The sequence below is a fragment of the Lepidothrix coronata genome, unplaced genomic scaffold (assembly GCF_001604755.1).
Source record: "Lepidothrix coronata isolate B3197 unplaced genomic scaffold, Lepidothrix_coronata-1.0 Scaffold6, whole genome shotgun sequence".
NCBI classification, from domain to species: domain Eukaryota; kingdom Metazoa; phylum Chordata; class Aves; order Passeriformes; family Pipridae; genus Lepidothrix; species Lepidothrix coronata.
This window is the reverse complement of record NW_016690186.1, coordinates 191,757-215,998: the sequence shown is the minus strand read 5'-3', so window position 1 is coordinate 215,998 and position 24,242 is coordinate 191,757.

Below are 24,242 nucleotides of genomic sequence, written 5' to 3'. Positions count from 1 at the left end.
AGTGTGATATCAACATTATTCTCATACTAAATTCAAAACATAGCACTGTACCAGCTACTAGAAAGCAGGACACATTTTTAGCTGCATTTGATACTAATAAAAACTTGTTAATAACCCAAGTTTTTGACTTTGTTAAAAAAATAATTCAATGTGTTTCTAAAATAGGGTCATCCACAAAGGAAAAAATACAATTTTTTACACGTATCAGAATAAAATCTGAATTTAGTAGACCCACTGCAATGTGTTAAACCACATTCATTTTTACTTCACTCACTGTGCCACAGATATTTTTAGTAACACTGCCAATTCAACAGAGCAGGATCCTGGGTTCTCATCTGCATTTGATCTCTTTCTACAGTGCTCTAGCAGTGTGAGGCTACTTACTGAAAGGCTACTTACTATTCACGTATCTCTAGGGCTTCTTCACAGCCTTAAAGAAGGGTCTAAAATAAGATTTCTATAAAAGTATGTAGCTCATATTTAAAATGCTGCTCGTGTAATGAAAATGTAATTAATTTTAGATGCAGTTCATTTTAAAAATATGTATTGTATTTTCACACATATTCATTCCCATGCCCAACATATAAATGTGCCTATGCACGGCCACCTCAAATCAAATAATTTGAACAACGAAGTCATCCTTTTCACACTTTCTTCTGAGAGTATTCTGTAATAAGTACTGTAATATGCTCTTGCCCCTTTCTACCTGCTCAATTTTTTTGTAATCATTCTGAACGCTCGGTTAGAATGGAAGGAGTCTACCATTTTTTAGGTCAGTCAAGAACTATATCATCTGGTAGCTAATCTGGTAATTAACCTAATCCACTGCATGGCCTTTCTATATTGCAATATTTCCACAAGTATATATATTTCAATATTTTCATATTGAACTATACACAACTTTTTAAAGGGATTGGCCAACTTGTTCCCATCTGCAAAAGACTGTCACTTATTAAAGGCCTGATATCAGTATTTGGAGACTCCCTGTATCCATCTATTGAGCTTTTGGAAATTTACCCATCATTACAGGTATTCAGGAAGGTGATTTTCTCAATTATAACAGCTACCATGAGGTTGGAAGAGATAAAAACCAGTGTAGCTGCTTCTTCAAATGTAGTATTCTTTTTTTTTTTTTTTTGTTGGGTACCTCTGAGACAAGTTTTTTCTAGATGTTAAAATTGAATAAGAGAAATTACCTGTGCTCTCTCCTAAACTTTAGAACTCTGAAACTGAGATGTATGCTGCAGATACCAAAAGGTCCATTTTTTTTACCCCTGTAACACTGTTATTTTCCCAGGTGGACAGCGTAACTACAGAGCAGATTGCATCAAGGTTTTTTATGCAACTGCTAAGGTGGAATGCTCTGTCATCCCAGCCCACGCCACCAGTGTTCAAGCTGTATCTGTGGCGTCGGTGTTCTGAGGATATACTGCCATTCTCACATTGCCCATGTCCCATCTGTAATTAATCTGTAACTGCATCCATACTGTTTCTGACTACCGTGCCACTACTGAGCCCTCCAGAAAGACTTCCTCTAGTGATAAAGGCTTCCATATTTCTTATTTGCCTCAGGGATTATGAAACCCATAACTCAGTAATTGTGAACAGGTCCTGAAGGTGTCCCAAGAATCACATAGTATGCTGAGTTGGATGGGACCCACAAGGATCATTGAGTACAACTCCTGGCCCTGCACAGGAGCATCCCCAAAAGTCACACCATGTGCCCAAGAGCATTGTCCAAATGCTTCTTGAACTCTCTTAGGCTTGGTGATGTGACCACCTGTGGAGCCTGTGCCAGTGCCCAACCACCCTCTGGGTAAAGAACCTCTTTCTAATATCCAATCTAAAACTCCCCTGACACAACTTCAGGCCATTTCCTCGGGTCCTGTCAGTGGTCCCCACAGAGAAGAGATCAGTGTCTGCCCCTCCTCTTCCCCTCATGAGGAAGTTGTAGACTGCAATGAGGTCTCCCCTCAGCCTCCTCTTCTCCAGGCTGAAATGACCAAGTGACCTCAGCCGCTCCTCATATGGCTTCCCCTCAAGGCCCTTCACCATCTTCGTTGCCCTTCTTTGGACAGTCTCTAAGAGCTTAATAACTTTTTTATATTGCAGTGCCCAGAACTGCACACAATATTCAAGGACAGGCCGTCCCAGTCCAGAGCAGAGTGGGACAATCCCCTTCCTCGCCTGGCTGGTGATGCTTTGCCTGATGCCTCCCAGGGCACGGTTGGCCCTCCTGGCTGCCAAGGCACTGCTGACTCAGATTCAACTTGCCATCGACCAGGACACTCAGGTCCTTACAACCACATGAAATTAAAAAATAGAGTGCCTTCTCCCAACTGCATTCCTTAAAGTCAGCCAAGGCACTGCTGACTCATATTCAACTTGCCATCGACCAGGACACTCAGGTCCTTACAGCCACATGAAATTAAAAAATAGAGTGACTTCTCCCAACTGCATTCCTTAAAATGCTTCTTGGCATTCTTCCTTTCTCTTTTAGAATCTGCTATGAACATGGCATCTGGGATTCTGGCATCAGGAAAGAGTTTAGCTGGTGCTAGCCATTTTCCATCCCATGAACTAATGTGGTGGCTATGAGGAGAGCAAGAGGGATCATGAGTGACACATTCACTTCAGGAGTGAAAACTCATCAAGCTCTGCAAACTGGACACTCCAGTGTGCACACCTGGATTTCACACCTTCAAGACTCCAGTTACTTTACTGCTGAGAATACCTAGCAGTTGGCATAGTCTCGCCAGTTTTTTAATGCAGTAGCAGCTTTGACTCAGGACTATCTCACATCAGAAATAGTGTTAGCCTACTGACCTTTGATGGCCAAGGAAAAGGTTTGCTAATCCCTAAGGAGTGAAATAATTAATTCTGGTGGAAGATTATAAAAATATCTATATGTTTTTAAATGCTCTGTTATTACCACTAATTGTTAGGTAAAAGGTGAATACTACAGAGTGCACTCCCTGGTGATTTGGTCACGGTATTACAGATTTAATCTTGAATTAATATCCTCTTTCATCTGCTGCCCTAGGCCTTTTGACTGCCTGCCTGCTATGTGACTCAGTCCCCCAGCTGAGATCATTCCTGTTTCCAGCCATCAATGGTACTGGTTTTCTACATAACTCCAAACCTAACAACTGAAATTGCAAACAAAATGCCATTGCTCCTGATAGGATGTCCTTACTCATGCCGTCCTCAGGTAGGAAGTTACAGAAATTTTTACCATTTATATTTGAGAACGTGTAGTTAAATTAGTGAGTTAAACAGTGCCTGAAAAAGATGTCCTTTTTAAGGTACTCTTAAAAATAGAGAATATTTGCTGAGAAGTGTCTACAGTTAAGTGCAGCTGTCATCACATGGATGTTTTCTACATCATCATGAGTTATAGGTAGATTTCTAGATGGCCTACTCAGTTAACAGGACTTTCAGAAGTTCTGTTTTCTAGTAATATAGTCCAAAAACACCTAACAAAACACTTGTCCCCTACAGCCTGTAGGATTAGCAGAACAGTGTCTTAGTTTGAATCATTCGCCCAACAAGGCAGTTCTGCTAAATGTGCAGCTGACAGTAGCTAAATAAAAAAAAATAACATTTGCATAGGCTTTTCTCTTCTTAGTTTTCTCATCTCAGAGAATGTGCCTCCATGCAATGATGCCTCAGTGATAAAGTATCTCCTGACCATCACAAATGTGGCTAGTATAAAAAGCTCTTTAAAGTCAGGGACTTCATTGAGATTCAGGATCCCTTTTTATCCTGCTCAGAACTTGCCAGGCTCATTCAAGTAAAAGTGAGAGAACAAACCACTAATTGATTTCACATCTCTGGGTCAAAACCACCTCTGAAACCAATATATTGTCATTTACCTAAACACTATAAGTCATATAAATGATACTGAAGTCATATTTCGTAAACAGTTTAATCAAGGTTATAACAAATAATCAACTCTTCCATTAACACCACCCAGATGTGGAAATAATCTTAATAATCATCCTGGGTAGAGCAGTGGCTGTAAATAATTTTGTGTAACAGTTGACATTTTATAGAGCCATTCTGCATCAATATTTTTCTTTACATATTTTATATATGTATAGATACAGACTGAGATTTTGAGGTTTGTTCTTTTTCTAAGAGGACTTTCATAAAAATCCCTATTTAAGAATAATTTTTTAGAATAACAACAGTGATGTTAAATGAATTTTTAGTACCTTTAGTGTCTTGATGCATCTGCACCCACTTGCATCAACTAATATGTGTGTCCTATAAGAGTAAAATTATGCCTTGTTCTACAAAAGAGATCAGCCAGTGTTGTAGTAGTGAACCAGAGGTTGGCAACTTGTGACTTGATATCAGCAAATCTATCCCTTCTATTTAGCCCTTGTTTGCATAAACTACTTATGAATTCTATAAAACCAGATTAAAAATTCCGAAGTGCTTTACATGCATTATAGATGTATTTCCCTCCATGTAATAGTGGGAGTTGCACGATCTGTTGAAATAATGTCATGTTGAAATTCAACAGGATGGGATGTATTTTAATACAAGGTTACCATTTCATATTCCCCTCTTTCTATTTGAAGATTTTATTTTCCTTATCTTCTACAAAATTATTCCTAATAATTTAAAAGGGAAATTAATTGTTCAGAATTAAAGGCCTGGCACCAGATTCAGAGAAGGTAGCCTGCCTTGTGTACAAAGCTGGAGAAATCTAGTAAGATGGTTACTCCCAGAATAAATGGAGACTTTGAGGGAAGTTAGAGGTGGTTTCTGACAGAATTCGTTAGCATACAACGAAGGGACATCTGCTAGGTTAGAAAATCAGGTTCTATCGACATACTACTATTACTGTGTAAAGTTCAAAGGAGTCCCTCAGGCATTTCTAAAACTTATGCATATGATGATAACTGCCACTTTTCCCAATTGGTTATGAAAAACAAGTCTTAAGTATGGAGGATAGAATGTCTTTTTCATCTCTGACAATGTATATACCTTATGGCCACAAAAGGATCATCAGGATTTTGAAAAAAATAGCCAGGTATTACAACAGTGGTCTGAAACTTTCAAAAAGCTCTGCTGAGACTCATAACATCCTGATATCAGAATATCTACCCCATTATTGTCCTCCCAAATTATCACATCATATCCAAATTCTAAGCAGGTTCACATAAAATTCAGTGGAACTCCTGTAAAAAAAAACAAAAAACCAAAAACACAAAACCACATAAAAACTAAAACCCTGAGATATATATGTAAAAATATAAAAATACAGTGTAGAGACCTCAAGAGGTCATCTTGTCTATCCCTCCTCTAAAGGATGTTTTGCCATCTCTGATTTTCTCTCAAGGACAGTCATTTCACATGCAGTCCAGAGGGATGAGTATTCAATCCTATGACTTCCCCTGTAAGACCTAGGGTCTGCCACTAGTGCCCATTAACTGAAAGTATTTCCCTGTAGTAGCTTGCTTGCAAGAAAGCATTTGTAGTTCTTCAGTCTCAGCATCCTGGCTGGCAAAATCTTCCCTATCTAAATATATCTGGCTTGAATTACTAAAAGTGTATTTTTAAAGTTTCTCTATGACCACCAGTACTGTAATGGGTTCAAAGATTTTTTTCTGACAAGATCAGTAATTTCCTGATTAATTGCATAGCCATAATACAGAGTTGTTTTGCTTCCTTCTCTTCCCCAAAATGTGTCTTACTGATTTCTAGTTTGGGGAACTTTCTTTCAGTCTTCTTTGTATTTTTTTAATGGTTTGTTTTTCCTAAGTCATTTCAGATAGATAGTATTGAGTTCTTAATGTATATGTTCATGCAGCCTCCATGGATCTTCATGCAGCTCCACTGACAAGACAGCGGTCTCAGCCCTTACATTCCAAGAAAGTAAAACTTACTCCAGAAGGTCAGTGGCATTGGACTTTGCAAAAGGGTCAACATATGCTCTCAAAGAGTACAGACCTCCAAATACATTTTGTGAAAGGCTACAATATGACTTTTAATTCATGAGTGATTAAAAGATTTTTGAGTTTGGTTTCTTTTGGTCATCCTGAGATCATGGCAGTTTCTCAACCAAGATGGACTGATCTTATACCTCTTTTGATATACTAGAAGAAGAGAAGCCAAGTGAATGGTTGCATTTTGCATGGATATTTCTTCTCCAACCTGTAATTTCTTATCAGAAGTGTGGACACAGTTCCCTCAGTTTTCACGAGCTAAATCTGGAATGCATTGTTAACTGGTTTTGATGAAATGCAATTCCAGATCGTCTTCTTTTTTCTTACATCTTCTATAAATTCACATCCTCACTTCTCACACTATTATTTTTTCTTTAGCAGTTAATCTATGGAATACGATTAATTTCTACTGAAAATATCTTTTAAGCCCTGTAATCATAACATATATATTGGTGTAATGTGAGGTTTTCATATACAGTTCCACCTTCTCTTGCTTTCCTGTTTGAAGAACACTGTTTTGATTTGTGAATTCTCTCTTCCTTTTTAATTTAATCATAATGAATTTAATGGTATTTTTTATTGTTGTTTTTCTTCTCAGTAAATAGCATTTAAGATTAATTGCTTAGTGAAAGCAAACACAGACAATTTACTCAGGAGTATAAATAAGAGTCACTTCATTTGCCATATGAACAAATCACGTCAGAGTTTTGAACAAATAAACCTAAACAGGAAAAAAAGAAAAGAAAAGAAAGTAACAAACAATCCTTTTTTTTTTTTTTTCTGAAAAATGGACTTTTTAACCTTTGGCAAAAAGTTTGATTTGGTTGATGTTTTGTTTCTGCTCAAAGAATATATGTAAGCTGAGTTGTACTTCCTCAATGATTTTCTTTTTATATTATTACTCAGCCTGTAGAGAAACTGCAAGAGACAAAAGAGTGCCTGATTCCTCAGAACTACTTCAAAGTCCAATGTCTCCTGTCCAGGGAGAAAAAGATCCTGAAGTACAGCTAGTGATTTTCTTTACCCAGACAAGAGCAGTAATGTCTCTCATGGAATGCTTTTATCCCATCCGATCTTATTCAGATGAGAGAAATATTTTGCAGCTAGTGCAGAGTGTCTATCTCTTTGACAGCCCTAGATCTTAGCACAGTAACATTCTGTATTCAAACCCTGAATTTTAGTCAAACTGCATAAATTTTATTGAAAAAACACACAACTTTTATCCGTATTGAAGAGTTTAAAAACTAGAGGGATCAAATAGGTAAAACAGTAATATACTGTAACTTCATCTCTCCTTCTCTTACTCCTTAAAATATGCCATTTCATTCAACCTCCTTTTAAAATCTGTTGTCTCTTTGTGGGTAACCACTGAATTAATTACTCTTTTGTTTTCCAATATCTCTTGTCAGATTGTCCAAGACTTTTGAGGAATTCAGAATAGTAGTTCACAGTCTTGTGGATTCTGGTTGCTAATTCAAGCAGATTAGTCAATAACAAACCAATGGCTGGTTCACTAGGTGACATCCTTCTTGAGAAATGCAAAATGTCCAAAAGGAAGGCTGTCTGTCCAAATTAAACTTGCTTTGTTGCAACATCTTTCTCTGAAACCTTCCCAGGGATTAAGTTTCGTCAGTCTGTTTTATTAAGGAGAGCTGGATTAAACAAATCTAAACATGTAAAATTAGGTGGGATAAATATTGCTGTCTTTCTGTTTCATTTCTACTGTGTTCAGCAGAAATGAAATTTGTACTTTCCAGGAAAAAAAAAATTAAAAAGAGCCACCAGTGTGCAAGATAATAGGAACTACTCAATTCCCATTTGTAATATGAAAACACAGAACTGAAAAGATCTGTACAAATCCAGTCTCCAGAAATCTCTGGAACATATGGCTACTGAAGAAGCCCATGAAGCATCTATTGCACTTGCAATGGCACATGATGCTTCCGCATCAGCTAGCTTAAGAATTTTAATAAGAGGTCAAGAGCCATAGCAATTAAGTGTCACAGGATGAGAACAGGACAGATTAAGGGAGTTGTCAATGACAGAGTTATCTGCAATAACACGGAATTTGTTGAAAAAAACTCCCAGATGGTGGGAAAAACCTGTTTGTCCTTGCCAGACTGACATAGGGAAAGATTTTCTATTGACTGCAATTCTAGCGAAACAGATAAATGCAGAGCACATAAAGAGTATACATCAGAAATACACCTTGGCATCTTTAATGTCAATAGATACACAAAGACATTTTGTCCTGCAAGCCCAGGGTTAGGAAAGAGGTGGAAAGATTAGGAAAGAGGGGAAAGTGCCGACTGTCCTACTCCAAAGACAAGCAGCAGAAACTGACACATAGATCAATATAATCTTTGCATTCTCTTACACAAATGTAAATAAAAGTGTCTTTTTCTTACCCTCTTGGAGGTAGTAACACATGCAATATATAAGACCTTAATTTTCTCCCTGAGGATTTTCTATATAATATTTAAAAAAATGTTTCAAACTCAGTTTTAAAACCCTTTCAGTTTTTCATACTCAGGACATTATTCCAGAATTGATCTTCAGATACTGTTTCCAGTTTACATGTATTTATTACCACAGTAAGCATTTTATCTTGTGACAATATTGCCCCTTAACTTAAACAAATCTCCTTCATGTTTAACTCTGTATGTTGCAGGGGCTTTTTTTCTTTATTTAATCTAGGGCAAAGGGTCATATCTTTTAAGCAGAAGAAATTGAATTCCTTACCCTTCTTTCTGTCTTATCTCAGTGTCTCTGGTGATAACCAATGTAGTTGCAACATTCCCTTTGACATGTATGTTGCTAGCAGATTTTTGTTAAAAATCTTCCTGTATATTTCAGGTCATATTGTGGGGCAACTTTGTTAGAATATGGTTAGAATATTTTTCTTGAAAGCAAGATAAAGTCTCATCTGATCCCTTCCCAGCAACTTTTCCACTCATACCTGCTACTATTTGCCAGTGGTGTGTTCTACTCTCTCTCTCTCTCCCTGTTTTCTCTTCAGTCTGTTTTACTCCTGCTAAAACCCTTGTAAGACTTAATTAGTATCTAAATTAGTATCTAAAAGAACTGAACCTAGTTATGCTAAGTACCACATAAACACAAAAAGGTCTGCACCTGATGCAGAGAGTGAGTGGAAGAAATTATCGGAGAAAGCAGCAGGGGAAGTAATAACAGAAATAGACATTTTAGTAGGGCAAATTACACATTATATATTGTTTCTACCTAAGTGAGACCATAAGGCAATGTTAAAGTATGGTGGACTTTTCACCTCTGGCAGACTTTAGGCTGGTTTATATAGCACAGCATAACAAAATAAAGTGAGATCCAATTGCCAAGAAAGAATACAACCAGTTATGCATATATGTTATGCCTATCTACTGCCTCTACTTTTAATGCAGTTTCATCTTAGTAGTAAGATTATAAGGGAAGGGCTTATCTTTAAGGCACAGCTCTCTGATCCTGTGTTTATCCTGGTACTCCCACATGGAGGTGCAATGAGACCTTCACTCCTCACCCTATTATCTTGAAGTTTAGGCAATGTTTATCCCTAAGAGACCAGCCTCCTGTATACGTTTCTTAACAACTTAGAATGCATAAATTTCTAGTATTAAGATTCCTATCTGTCAATTAAATTTTGAAATGTTATTACGGAGGTACTTTTCTTTCCAGCAACATTTGTACTCTTTTATTCTATTCCCTGTATTAAGCGATCAATATTTTCAAAATTTTTGAACAAAGCAGTTCTAGAGAAAGTTCCTTGAATAATTCACAGAAACTGACTAACAACATGGCTCATTTTACTAATAAATTACAACAATTGAAAGTTGTTTACGATCAGTTGCAAAGTACTTTTTGAAGGAAGTTACGTTTGAGTCATAATTCATTGGCATTATCCTTGATGGTTGTTAGCAATCATTAGCTGAACGTTTACTGGCAATCAAAAAACCAGGCAGATGATGTCACTTTGTGATGGTACAAAAATATGGTTCACCCAAGTCTTGAGTAATTTGTGTAACTCGGGTAGTAATATTTCATAAGGGCATAGTCAAGTTAGAAAGCGTATAGGGAAAGGCAACTAAAATGATGAAAAGAATGAAACATCTGTCTTTTGAGAAGACAAAAAAACCCACTCTGAGAGTCCTCAGTTGCCAGAGGAGAAGGCAGAGAGGAATGTGGTTGGGGCTTATCGTGCCATAAAGGCAGCAGGAAAGGTCAACAGAGAACTTTTCATCAACTCCCACAGCACTGGAACTAAGGCAAGATCAGTGAAACTAATAGGAGATTTGTTTAAACAAAGATGAAAGGACACACTTGATTACATAGCAGATAGTGGACTTCTGGAATTCACTGCCAAAAAAGCTCATAAAAGCAGAGGTTATCAATAGGTTCAAAAAGGGACTAGACAAAGTCATGAATAACTGATCCTTAAACAGGCATGAAACACGACAGGCAGAAATGTACACTCTAACACTCCTGATACATCTCTGCATGCAGCAGAAATACACAGGAAAAAAAATGCAGAAAATGGCCAGGCTCACGTGGTCTTACTGAATAGCATCTCCTACTGCCTTTCTCAGAGCATATTGTGCTAACTGGAGTCACTGTAGTGATGGTAGTATGGCATGTCTTATGTTCTTAAGAAAAAACATTTGTTTGTGCCCTGTTCTAGAACACCTGCTAATAAGTACAATTTCCCTTCCTGATATTAAAGAACATCTTTTTGTATAAGGTAATATAAATCCATTGGTCTAATTTTTTCATGATAAATATTGACTGAAACTGAGTGAAGCTATTATATAATATTATATAAGTAAATGTTCTATACTTGATAACTATATATTACAAGCATAATATACTGCATTACTTGAGATATATTCATAGGAGAATGGATAAAGAAGGGATAAAGGCTCAAACAAAAACAGGTCCTAGGGCAGAACTGTAGAAATAATGGACATGTCGGTTGTAATAATCTGAGATAAAGATGTATATGAAATTAATTATTACTGCATTATCTATGCCTCATCCTGAAATAGCAATACAGTCACATATCTGATAAGCAAGCTGATAAAAGACTCAAACATACAAAATACATGCAGATTAGTGGCACACTGTCAGATATGTGCAGCGTGAACTTGGTTTGTTGCAAAAATAAAAAAGTCCCTATAATTCTACAAAAAAGTAGGATCACAGTATCTTAAACCCACAGGTTATTTCATGGAGAGGCATGGCATGGTTCTAAGCTGGCATCTGTTTGCAAAGGGCAAATACATATGTCATGCTGTAAAAGAGGAGTCTGTTTTGCTCTCTTGAGGAATTACAGGGCAGAAGGCAGAATCCATGCAGCTTTCTAACAGTCCAGCCTTGGATGTTCTACAGACTGTCTTGTGTACGTACAGCAGATTATAGAAAGACCCTGTGTAACTCTCGCTCTTCAGGTTTGGTCATATTCCATCATTCACCAAGAGATTTTATGAGCAGTAAATACACAGCTCAAGATTACCCAGCAATTATTTATTGGCTAACGCAAAAGATGAATAGCTGGGACTACCATGCAACAAAGATAAGCACTACTATGCTCACCATTGTCTTCCAATTCTCTAATTTTCTTCTTGCTATTTTCTGTCCATCACTTACTATAAATTACCACCTCAATAGTTATACTTTGCCTGTCTTATTACTTTTCTTATCTTACATGCTATAGCTCAAGTACTGTCTCACAGCTCAAAATAATCTTCTTGAAGCTCTAAGCCACGAATATAATTCACAAAACTGGACTCTAGGTCATGGAGAGCTGAACTTGAATCCTTGGGCTGAATTGCATCCTCTGTCTGGGTCATTCCTTGAATAAGTTGTCTCTGCACTCCTCTTGCTTCTGCCATAGCTGTGCTGTCCCCTTTTTCTTTGCACAGTTCTTAAAACCTGTATTTGCCTTTTCTGCTTGTACACAGCAGTATAGCATGATTTAATTACTGCATATAAAATCCATTTATTATGATGATGTAGAAGGTTATTTAAAATGGTGCACACCTTTGCTTGCAAATCTGACATCAAATGATTGTAAAAATAATTAAGTTATTCATTCTTCCAGCTGACAAGTCTGTGTCTGAACAGAGCATAAATGAAATATTGAGCAGAAAACCAGAAAATCCTTCCTGTATATTGTGCTGTGAAAGCTGACATCCGAATTTAGATTACAAATTTAGGCTCTAAACATCTTACCACAAAAGTATTTACCTAATATCCTGCTGATAAAGTGATTAGTTCTGAGTGGCAGAGTGAGGCTGTGTTAATGCAGAAATCAACCATCATCTATAAGAACAGCATCATGGTAACAAGCAATAAGCAAAAGTCCTTCCAGTGTGGTTTCTGCATCACGCTGTTCATAAATGGTCAGGTGCTCAGAATGCAAAACTTCCAATAATAGCTTCAGGCAAGGCATCCTACGGCGTAACTCCTTACAACATGCTGAGGACACAGTAAATGAAAGTACACATTAGTCAAGATTCAGTGGGCAGTGAAGAATCAAATGTTTTCACAATTATCACTGAGTCTTGGCACTCAAATATTTAGGTCAAAATTCTGTGAAGACAAACCAAGAGCATAGCATATGGCATGCTTTGCTTGTGTAGTGTTCATTTTATTACAGAGGCCTAAAATTTGTTGATTATGGTGCTTCTGTGACACTTGTGAAGTTATTACAAGCTAATTCAATAACAGCTTTTTCAGCAACAGTTTGTATAACTTATGAATATATGTACCATGTTATCATTTGGAATTTAAATTCACACTTTAAAATAACACCAAAATAAATGAGCACATGAAGCAAGTAAGAACACTTCAGAAGTTAGAAAACTGAGAAAATGAATCTGAAATTGTCACAGGCTGAGTACCAGAGATTATCCTAGTGATAGAATCACCCATTTTTGTGATCAAACTTTTCATTACACTTTCCAAAGAAGCTGCTTAAGAAATCTGCACCTGAGACTTTATTTCTTTCTTGATCCATGCACAACATGGTATTTGTACATACAATACAATCAAGTGCAAGGAACAACTTCCTATTAGAGGTATTAAAATTCATGTTTTTCTTCTCTGGTTGTCATTATTAAAAAGAAGGATGCACTGCACATGCAAATACTCAGAGGAAGGTGACCAAAAAAATTTACACTTAATTCAGAAATGTGGAACCAAAAAAAGACTCCTAATAAAAGGGCAGTTCTAAAAGCAACACACACACAATTTCAACATTCTTTATTGAAAAAAAAATGGCAAAAAAGGCAATTTACCTATGACAGTCCTTTTGTTTGTTATCTTGGTAGCATCGTGACTGAAAGCCTTGTGAGAGATTGCACTTCCATTTTCAGCTCAAAAATTCAAGAATTTGCAGAGACTTCTGCAGCATCTTCTGAAGTTTACAAAGTCTGAACAGTTACAGACTGTCTTGTATTGTTACATTGCCTTAGATTTGGTGACATTTTAGCAACATTCCACAGATGCAGAGGCTTCTGCCAGCTAGAATACCTTTCCCAGAAGAATACCTGGTATACATTCCCCTTGGAAGGAGTTATAATAACTAGATGATACTGGACAGTCCCTTTCCTTTTCTACAAAAGAATCTGTTACCAGAGAACATCTCTTCATATTTAATTCCTAATAAAAACCAATCATAAAAATCAGGAATTATTTTTATTCTTAAACAGCAAAGCTAGTTTCAAACAAGCTGTAGTCACTCATTACATATTGCTTAACAGTTTAAACAGCAGTGATTTAAAAAAACATTTCTAATGTTGTTCTTTGGAAAATGAAAGTCTATTTTCTGACCAGCTGTCACTTAAAATAAGTATCAAAATACATTTCCCTATAAACCTGAACTAATACTAATTTGGAAATTTCAAATCAAAATTACTTTAAAAACACTCTACTAACAAAGCCAAAAGGCTATTCTGAAGTTTTTCGTGACATCAGGTTACATCCCAGTGCACTGTAAGCTTTCTTTGTTTTCAACTTCTGAACACCAAGTTCAAAGACGCACAGTTCTGCTGTAAGTGCTTTTTCAAAATGAATGAAGCCAAAAGTAGCCTGGGAAGGAGCCCAGAACTGCTAACAGAGATTACAACTAAGAATGCCATTATTAAATAGTAGGATTTACTGTGCTAAGGCACAGGTATGAAGAAGTGTTAGCGGAAAAAAAGAAAGTGAGAGGTAATGAAAGAACATGGCTAAGGCTTCAACAAATAAAAGGAGCTGGGGGAAATGAATCCTACTGGCAACAGATAAGCAGAAGAAACTATGATCATTTCCCTGCAGTCACTGTAGTAACACCCAATATTATACCGCTATCAGGAAAAACCTTTGAAATCCATTGGGAAAACCCCTCCTGCTTGCAGATACTCACAAGCTACCAGTGCTGTGGTACAGACAGGCCTAATCTGACTGACAACAGCAAGGGAGTTGAGTGAACTCCACAGTGAAAAATCACTTACTAGGATTTTTCTTTAAGTGCCGAAAGTGAAGCACCTATATGCACAGAACTGCTTTGAAAGGAAAATTCATGAACTGCTATTTTGTGCATCTGGTGTCTTGGCTTTAGGTCTCCTCTTGTTCTGGCCTTAGCAGTACAAGACTTATTGCAAAATCTATTGAAATGTTTTAAGGATGGTGTTTCCAGAGGAGTCTGCTCATGTCTGATTTATTTTCATTTTAAAAATCAGTTTGGTGGTCTAATCTCTCATCACTTACATAGGAATCCCTGAAGATTAGCAGGATGTCACTCTCAGGCTTTTATATCAGCTATTGCACTTCCCTGATTCATAAAGATGTCACTTGCTTTATCTGATACCATAGATTCAAATGATAACCTTGCCCAGAGCATCCCATGATACTTCACATGGTGTGAAAGACCCTGCTTTCATCTCAGACCTTTCCTCTCTTTTAAAGTCCTTTTTTTATGCATTTAAAGATGTCTGTTGTGTGCCCAGCTGCCATGGGCACTTGGAAATGTTTTTTTCCAGAAATCCTTGTGTTTTCCAGAAATCCTCCTGTGCTCATCACTGTATCAGAGCTCTCTTGCACCCTCAAGCTGAGCCTCAGAAGAGGGGGAGAGGCCAGCTCTTGGGCAGGAGAAGCCCCCTTGGAGGCTGGTAATACCCTGCATTGAGGGTGCTTCTGTTCAGATCCTTCCAGCCTCCATTCTGGCTTCTTCCACCATCTGTCCCAAAGCTCAGGGGAGCAGCATCACATGAAGCAGTGCCAGGGAACCTAATGAGACCTCCCTGCTCAGCCTGTCTCCTTGGTGTTGGCCTGGTTTTGGCTTTAGCACAGACACCTCTCTCCTGGCCCCAGGGTTCACACTATCGTCATTCCTCTCCCAGGAGCAGACCTGCAAACCAGCATCTAATGCCACCCTGAATGGGTGTCATCAGCAGCCTTACTGTGGTCAGAAGGGCTCTAAGGAGAGGCAAAAGGGAGTAAGGTCTGGGCAGCTAGTTGTGCCCATCTTCATGTCCAGCTCTGGTTTGTTATCTTCCCTCTCTCTGTACTAACAGTTCTTCCTTGTCAGCACTACCCTACTGCACTTCCACTTGGTTCCTTCAGCTTCTGCTCCTAAACCAGAGGGCTGAAGAAGTGGTAAGGGGAGCGACTGAGCAATCTAGACCGTCCTTTTAATGGTCCTGCAGAAAGCCATCCTTTTTTTAAATTATTAGATTAGACTGAAAGCCACTGCACAGGTCATTCGCAGGGATTCCTGCAAAGTACTTCTGCAGAACTTACAGGGCCATCAAAAATCACCAACCCTTGATGCTACTAGACTCACATTCAAAGTGTGAACTCAATGACCTTCTAAGTCCCAGCCAATATTCCTTCCTCAAGCATGATGCCTGCCCTGAAGACTCCAGACACTTCACATGGTGGTAGTTGTTATCTTACTGTTCACTGCTCCCTCCCAGTATTAATCCTCATATAGTAGCAACACAAAGGATAATTCCTCTACATGTTACTTTATCATATAGGTACCTTTTGCTAAAACCACAGCTAAAAACAAGCATATTAAGAAATATAGATTCACACTAAGGTAAAAATGTTGTAGTAATAAACTTTAAAATAACATTAGTGGAAAAATAGAGGGATGAGAGTAATGACCTGCCAAATGCTGCCTCAGACTCCATTTCTAAATTCACCTTTTCTTTTCTGAAACAGACACTAAATACAGTTCAGAGTGATAAACTCATTCTGAATTGCCTGATTCTATATCTCTTGTTTGGAAAACAAGACATAAGTCTTTTGATGTTTAGCTAAACTAGACAGAAACTGTCTACACAGAAAACCCTTATAATGTTAAATAGAAAAGTAGTTCAATAAAAACCATCTAAATTTCCCTCCCTGTGACTTTACTATTACATTGCCACCTGGTAAGAACCTCATCTCATCTCATCTCCCATCCTATCTAGAAACAGCCTCAGACACGTGAGTTTCAAGGTAACAAAACCTCCTGATGGACCTGTCCTGAATAGGGACTGGTGGTATGACAGGAATGTGAGTGGAAACAGCAGGTGAAGACAGGACACCCAAACTGTCTGATCTGAGAGGAGGTTACCCCAAAACAGGAAATGAACAATGGCAATGTTTGCTTACAATAAGGATCTGTTGGATTAAGCAGCCACTAGGGGATTATCGAGAGGATTTTGAGAAAATAGTCAGATTGAGAAGTATAAAAGATGGAAGGAAACTTGTGACTGTGAGGTAAAATGTGGAAGTGGGAAGGCACACAGCGTTCTGACCTCTGCCTCAGATGCTGCCAGGAGTGACCCCACTGCCATCGTGCCCCATCTCCTCTCTGTCCCATGCAGAGAACAGGGCTGACAGGATGGGGTGCAGCAGCAGAAGGACCCACAGCTTGGAGCACATGGAGTGCCTTTTTGCCAGCACATGGACTAGCTGGCAGCAGGGAGCTGTACTGGTACACATAAAGACAAAGCACCCCTACCTCCAGCGGGAGATCCCCTGTCCTGTGAGATGGGGTGCACACACCTAAGTAAACTCCTGTGGGATTAGAAATGGTGGAGATTAGGGTGATTAGAAATTTATAGGGGCTCTTTAACATCCTGCAAATGTTTTGTCCTCTGGTTTATCTGTCAGCCTGTTGATATTGATCCAGAAGGTGAAGTTCAGAGAGTGTCAGCTAATTATGTGTCATTAATAAATCAGTAAACCAATTAGATCCTGATCTGAGTTAAACCACTTCAGTGAATCAAGTCTTCCTGGCCACACTCCCTGGTGTTGAAAAAGTCATATACTACTAAAAACACAATGAGCAATTAGCATTAGTACCCCTGAATTGCACTCAGGTTACAATGGGTCTTTAACTCAGATGATTGACTATTTCATTTCCTAGCATAAATGTAGTTAGAAGATAACATGCTTCTTCTTGATGCTCTGATTATCTCAAAGACAGCTGCTGGTTGTATTTCTGTGCATTCCTGTGCTACTCCTGTCTATATGTGGTCACCCTGCAATATGAGCCTGTACTAGAGAATGGAAATTTATTTTTAAATTAAATTTCAGTGGGAAGTCTGAAAAGTGTTATTTGCAGCCCAGCTGTTGAATCTGGGGAAACACCTCCCAGATGAACCATATGTCTATAATTTATTACAGTCATAGGCTATAACTAAGGAAATTAAAAATAACTGATTGGCTAAGAGGGTGCAGAAAGAGCAGAATTAAATAAAAGTTTCCCATTCATCAAAAGCATTGAAAAGGAAAAGGTAACTAAAGCTTTTGGATCCTCAAGTATGAACTGGAAGCAAGAGGTTTCAGTGATTAGTTCCAAAGAAACAATACATCCCCTAGAATTTTATTGAAAATATTAATCATGAAACACAGAAAATAAGTTTAAAACATATAATACAAATATCTCATGAAAGAAGTACACACATAATTGTTATGAATTTAATAGAAAGAAAATAATAAAGCTACCGGTCACTTTAAGTTTTTTTCCTAAAAAGAAGCTCTAGCAAATGGCCAGCCTATTACTGCTAGAGCTTGCCCTGATTTCAAACATTAAGTCACAACCAAGGACATCCTTGTAGCTGCAGATCAGGACCTCAGCAGGAATAAGTTCAGTTTCAGAGGAAGATCCCCATATGGAAGACCTCCTTTTTTGTTATGGAAGGACTAACATTAAACTGCTTTACTGCAGATAGACAAGGGCACATCCCTGATTTGCCACCCTGTTTCTTGGGAGGTTAGATCCATTACATTAGTTTTGTTACCCTGCAGTTACTTAAACCAGTAGGATCTTGTTTTGTGGCTAGTGGTGGCTGTCGAGGTGAAAAGTTAATGGTTTCTCTAAGCTCTTGCCTGTGGCCATGTCCTTTGAATTGTCTTTCTTTGACATCACTTTTTTGGCCTGAAAGCATAAAAAGTCTTGCATTATTCACGCAAAGTTACTTCTCACTCTTTAGATAAGAAACAATCTTTTCACTCAGTATGTATATGTTATTTAATATAATGTGTTTATGATTAGGGCTCTTATACAAGGCCAAAAAGTCCACAAATCCACAAGTAAAAATTAATAAGCAACAGAGAAACATACAGTTATTATTTTCATAGCTATATTGGAAAACAAACCTGTAATATAGCACTATAAAACTTACTTATAGGAATATATACAAAAACTAACACAATTACAAGATTAATATGCTTTACAATAGAGAAGATTTAAAGTTACACCCCTTCAAACTAGTTTTTAAGATGTCCCCAAAGCGTTCACAGTTTTATTACAGTGGCCTCCTCTGGCTTAAACTACATCAGCAGCACTTCCAAAGGTGCAAATAACAGTGGCTGCTAGCAAAATAAAATATCTGGCCCATCATCTAGGGATATGCAACTGGATATGATTTAACTGCATTTACTGCGGTACAATACAAAAAGTTAAACCCAAGACTACAATGGGCAGAAACAGAAGTACTGGGTTAACAGTGTCTGATAAATGGCTAGACCAAACAGGTACTGTTCCAATTAATTATAGTTCCCACATGATTCAAAGGCGCTTTGAAGGCAGCAGGCACTGAGAGTATTCATCTGGGCTGTGAAAACATATGGAACCAGGGACAATCAAACTCACAGCAGAAGCATTATAAAAGTTATCAGTTATCTTTGTAGTCCTTCCAGCTTTTGCCTCCAAGTGAGAGCTAGAAGATTCTTTATGTAGGAATTAAAGATGTTAGCAACAACCAGTGGGACTCCCCAGTGCTGCATCAAACCAGTTATCTATTCTGTGGCAATTTCTCCAGTCTGGTAAAATGTCACATATGCTTATTTGGCCTGGTTTATACAGAGAGAGAAAAACAGAAAAGATGTCACTACTGCAAAAAAAAACCAAAATCAAAACCAAACCACAAAAAATGCACGCACACACAGACAAAACCCAAAACAAAAGTAAACAAAACAACAACAAAGAAACCCAGAGCCCTTCATTGTATAAAAATAAGAGCAAGTAAAAATCATATTCTGTCCTAGAATCACAGAATGTGGAGCAGGGGCTGAAGCACCCCTTTATTCCATGTTTTTCAATAGGTTTTCTCTGTTTCTGTGAAAAAGAAGCAATTACTATTTAACAGTGTTATTGTTTCATTGCAATTGCAAATACCAAACAACCATAACAGCTAAGGCAACTACAATGATTACAAGAACCTGCATCTCCCACAAATTTGTCTAATGACACAATCTGAGTACAATTACAATGTAATTAGAAGGCTGAGACTTAAGGTGTCTTTAAGAAGGCAATTAGGGGTTCAAAAATCCATGATATAGTAAGTAACACAAATAACGTCTGGATACCATGTTTGCTCTGTGTCTTTTTAAACATTTGTTTGGCTCATCAACCATTTTTTTAAAAAATACTGAATCTGTTTGAGATGGCTAAATGTTCAAACTGGCATTTCTTTCACGAGGAAATGTCCTCCACTTGCACCAGGGGAGGTCTAGGTTGGATATTAGGAAAAATTTCTTCATGAAAACGGTTGCCAAGCATTGGAACAGGCTTCCCAGGGAAATGGTTGAGTCACCATCCCTGGAGGTATTTCAAAGACTTGTAGATGTGGCACATGGGACATGATTTAGTGGTGGTCTTGGCAGTGTTAATAGTTGGGCTTGATGATCTTAGAGGTCTTTCCCAACCTAAATGATCCTCTGTATTTCAAAATAAAAGCAAAAATTGTTAAATGCTGAACAAGAATTAGAAGTGCAAGGTTTTTGTGACTATCAGAGTTTAATTCCCACTGAGATAATGTTGCCACATAGAATTACTTTCTCATGTGCCAGATCAATCATATCTAAGTGTCAAAGGGGACTTTGACACAGAAAAAACACCTTCTCTCAGAGATGGCCACAAAACCATATGTCAAACTATCCTGGCCTTCTGATTTGTATTTGCTCAGTGGACTCTCAATTCACCAAAAAAGTGAAAAGGAGACATTACTGCAAGACAACTAATTCTGCAAGTCATGAATAGTATGTGAGTATTTGGTCATTTGTACATTGGCTAATTCCTTTTTAGAGGACTTGAGGGTGTCTGAAGCTTAATCCAATTGTTCCATGTACATCTGCAACTGGTGAAGTGACATTTCCTCCATCTCCTCCTCTTTATTAGAGACTATTTTCAAGCTAAAAGAAAAAAAACGTACTTAGCATGCCATAATTTTCCATACAAATTCCACAGATATGTTACCATTTGCCACCTTCTGTCCCACAGTTCACTGGAATAATGTCTCTTTAAGCCATCCTTTCTATTGTAAATGGGAAGCTAAAGATGGAAAGGGTACGGAACACCAGACAGAAAAAACTCAGGTACAAAGACCATTATGGCTGGCATTTGGATCAACCAGAAGCAGGGCACATATTGTAGAAAGTCATACAGATACTTCAGCTGAATCAATTCTTCCTGTATATGAATTACAGAGATTAGAGATTCTTATGTAGAGCATTCAGGTCTACATATCCCTTCCTGCTAAATGAGAATACAATGCACTGAGTTAAACACTCTTAAATATTTCTCTCAGCTTATCCACTACAGAGAGATGGTAAAATTACTTGTCTTTGGTAACATGTAACTCAGACCATTTTACTTTGTTTAAATACTTTTCTTAATCCTATAATCTCTTTGTAAACTGAGATGTTGATAAACTAATCATTTTTATTCTATTCAGACATATATCTAATCCAAAAATTTCCTCCAAGAAAACAGTGAAGGTTCTTTTCTATGGGCTCTTACATAAATGTATAATAAACCTCAGCTCGACTTATTGCTCCAGCACTCTTCATATATGGTAAGGGAGATGTGCATCTAAGGGTAGAACTCAGTATTACATGAACAGGTAAGAGCTACTGTGAGAATATGTTCTATTTTATAAACACTGCATATATTTGCTTTTGTTTCATTTTTAACAGCTAAAGATGCTATTTTCAGCATCCCTTATCTTATCTTTATTTGATCAGTATCTGTCTTGGAAGTTAGCCTTGAAAATGGATTTAAAAGCAAAGAAATAATGAAAAGCTTTAAAGCCAGCTGAGAGGCAAGGTCACATTCTGAGAAGCACAGTTAAAAGCAGCAAAGCCAGGATCACTGGGACGTGGAGATTTTCACTAAGATACATTAAAAAAATAACAACAGGTAGGTCCAAGAAGGGCTTTGAAGCTGAGGCCCAAGACTCTGTATGAGAGCAAAGAGCAGAAAAGAGGTAAGGGAAGTGAAGAAGTATTTCAGAACAGGATGTGCCAGAGGAAAGCAAGGCTAGGCAGCGAAGGGCAGGTAGCCTGGGGAGCAGGGCTACAGAGACACAGGTTGCTTTGGTGTCATTCATGTGGATCAAGTAAATCATTTCATGTTCTAGTAGAAAGACATGCCATCCCCATACCAATTCAGTGTGAAACAGTCCATTCTTTTCCTACCAGACAGGCTTATTTTATTTCAATATTTTATTTTAAATTAAACATGTTATTTGCCAGTGCAACCTAAATTGAAACAAGTCTTGTTACAGGCAAATTTTTGCTAGTTTAAGTGGAACATTTTAAAATCATGTCTGCAAGAAATCACACTCCAAGTTTATTGCCCTGCCTAGGTCAGACATATCCATGCAGTTGTGGTCCAAAGAGGATATCTCTAGTATGATATAGTACAACTAGAAAAATGTCAGAAGAGAGTAATGAGGAAAGCCAGAGGTATAGACTGGCTCCCAGAGAAGGAACACTGAATATGCCAGGGCTTGGCATCTTAGAAAAGAAATTAAAAGGAATGTGACTGATATCTATAAAATCCATCAGCACAGTAGCAGAGTATGGATCAATTGCTCACTTACTCTTTCAGGAAGGGAAGCAGCAATTGAAGCTGAGAGAAACCATGTTCAAAATGAAAAAGGTTACTTCTTATGCAAGAGCTGTGGGGTAAACTGGAAAGTATCATGAGAAGAAATCCACTGTCTTACTAAACAGGCAGAAAACATAGGCCATCAGCTGCAGATGGCTGGGGAATGGGAGAGTATTAGGAGGCATTCCCACGTATGTCTAGCCTTACCTGCTGGTGGCTGTTCCTCGGGACTGAAGGATATTGGGCTGTAATATTATAAAAGAATAGCCAGCTTGTTCTTATATAATAGTATTCTCCACATTTTACTAGAAATATAACACTGTTTCCTTAAGAAGGGGAGTATAATAATTCTCAAAATATTTTGCAATTCACAATTCAACTTTTATGCGCAGCATTTGGCTGTTGCTAAACAATTTGTGTTGAAAGATTTTCATTTTACTGGATTTTCAGTTTTGAAATATCATCCTAATTGCAGACACAGTTATACCCATACAAATGCTAGAACTGCTGCAATCTTTCCCCGTATTTCTAAAGCATTTAATTACTGTAGAGATAGACATACCCAAGTCCTGACTAATGCTGGCATTTAATATTTTTGTTTATATCAGATGTAAGATGGTGTGTGATTCACTATACAATTAAGATTTTATTTGTAAGTTGATGAAATTTGCTTTTGGATGGTTGTTGTGCTACTGTAACCTGAATAGTCAATCCTTCTGCCTCCAAACTCCTCTTTGCATATTTCCTACATGAAATGTCTTAAAAATCCTGAGGACATCCTGCACCCTCATGAGGCTGTATAGCCTTATTACCTAAAATGTACTGATGCAAATGGAATGAGACAGCATAGCAGACAAACTGCACAGCTCATCACACACTGAATGTAAGTAGTGTAAAGCCTAGTTCCCAGCTTGTCAAAAGCAAACACTTTGTAGAGGGCCTAAAAGTGTGGATGATGCATTTCTTTCTCGTACTCTCCCAGTGTCCAGTAGGCAGGCTAACAGATAAGAAGAGATCACAAAGTCCACAATTATTATCTGAGAAACCCTGTCCCAGTGATTGCAAGCTTTGCAATGGTCTTTAGAGAAAGGAATTTTGTGCATTTTACAGATAAGCTCTGAGTAAGTAGAGCTGTATAGTCCATTGCTCAGTGTTTTATGTAGGAAATCTCTCAAACCTTGTGCATCATCATATAAAGTCTCTGCAGTAGAGGCAAGGATAAAATATGGTTCTACAGGGCAGTATCCTGTGGTCTGCTCAACAGTGCACCTTCCCTTGTCTTCTACCAACCTCCTAAACACCCTCTAACTCTCTCAACAAGAGTCAGCAGGTATCAGATACAGTCTGCCTAACTCCACAATGATGTTTTCCCAGCTTATATCTTGATCTGGTGTCTGAAGCAGGTCTTCACAGGAAAGAAATCTGTGAATAAAGCCCAGTTATCTCTATCACTGTACTCTATCACACCTGGCTGCTTCCCAATGCTTTCCTCCCTCCCCATCCCTGCCTCCAGACTCTCACTCCGACCTTCCCAGCTCACCCTGCCTCCTCCCAGGTTCCTTTGTTCACCAGGCTTTGGTTTCATTTTGACTAGTCTGTCTGCCCTGTCCCCATTCTCTCATCATTTTAAGCCCTCCTGTTACTTCTTCGCTAAGCGGGTGGTGAGGCACTAGAACAAGTTGCCCAGAGAAGTTATGGATGCCCCATCCCTGCAAGTGTTGAAGGCCAGGCCAGATGGGGCTTTGAGCAATCTAGTCTAGAGGAAAGTGTCCCTGCCCCCAGCAGGAGGATTGGAACCAAGTGATTTTAAGCTCCCTTACAAACGTTCCGGGATTCTATGATTCTGCTCTGGCCACTACTCCAATATGCCTTGTTCAGGCTTTCCACTTCTGTCTCCCACT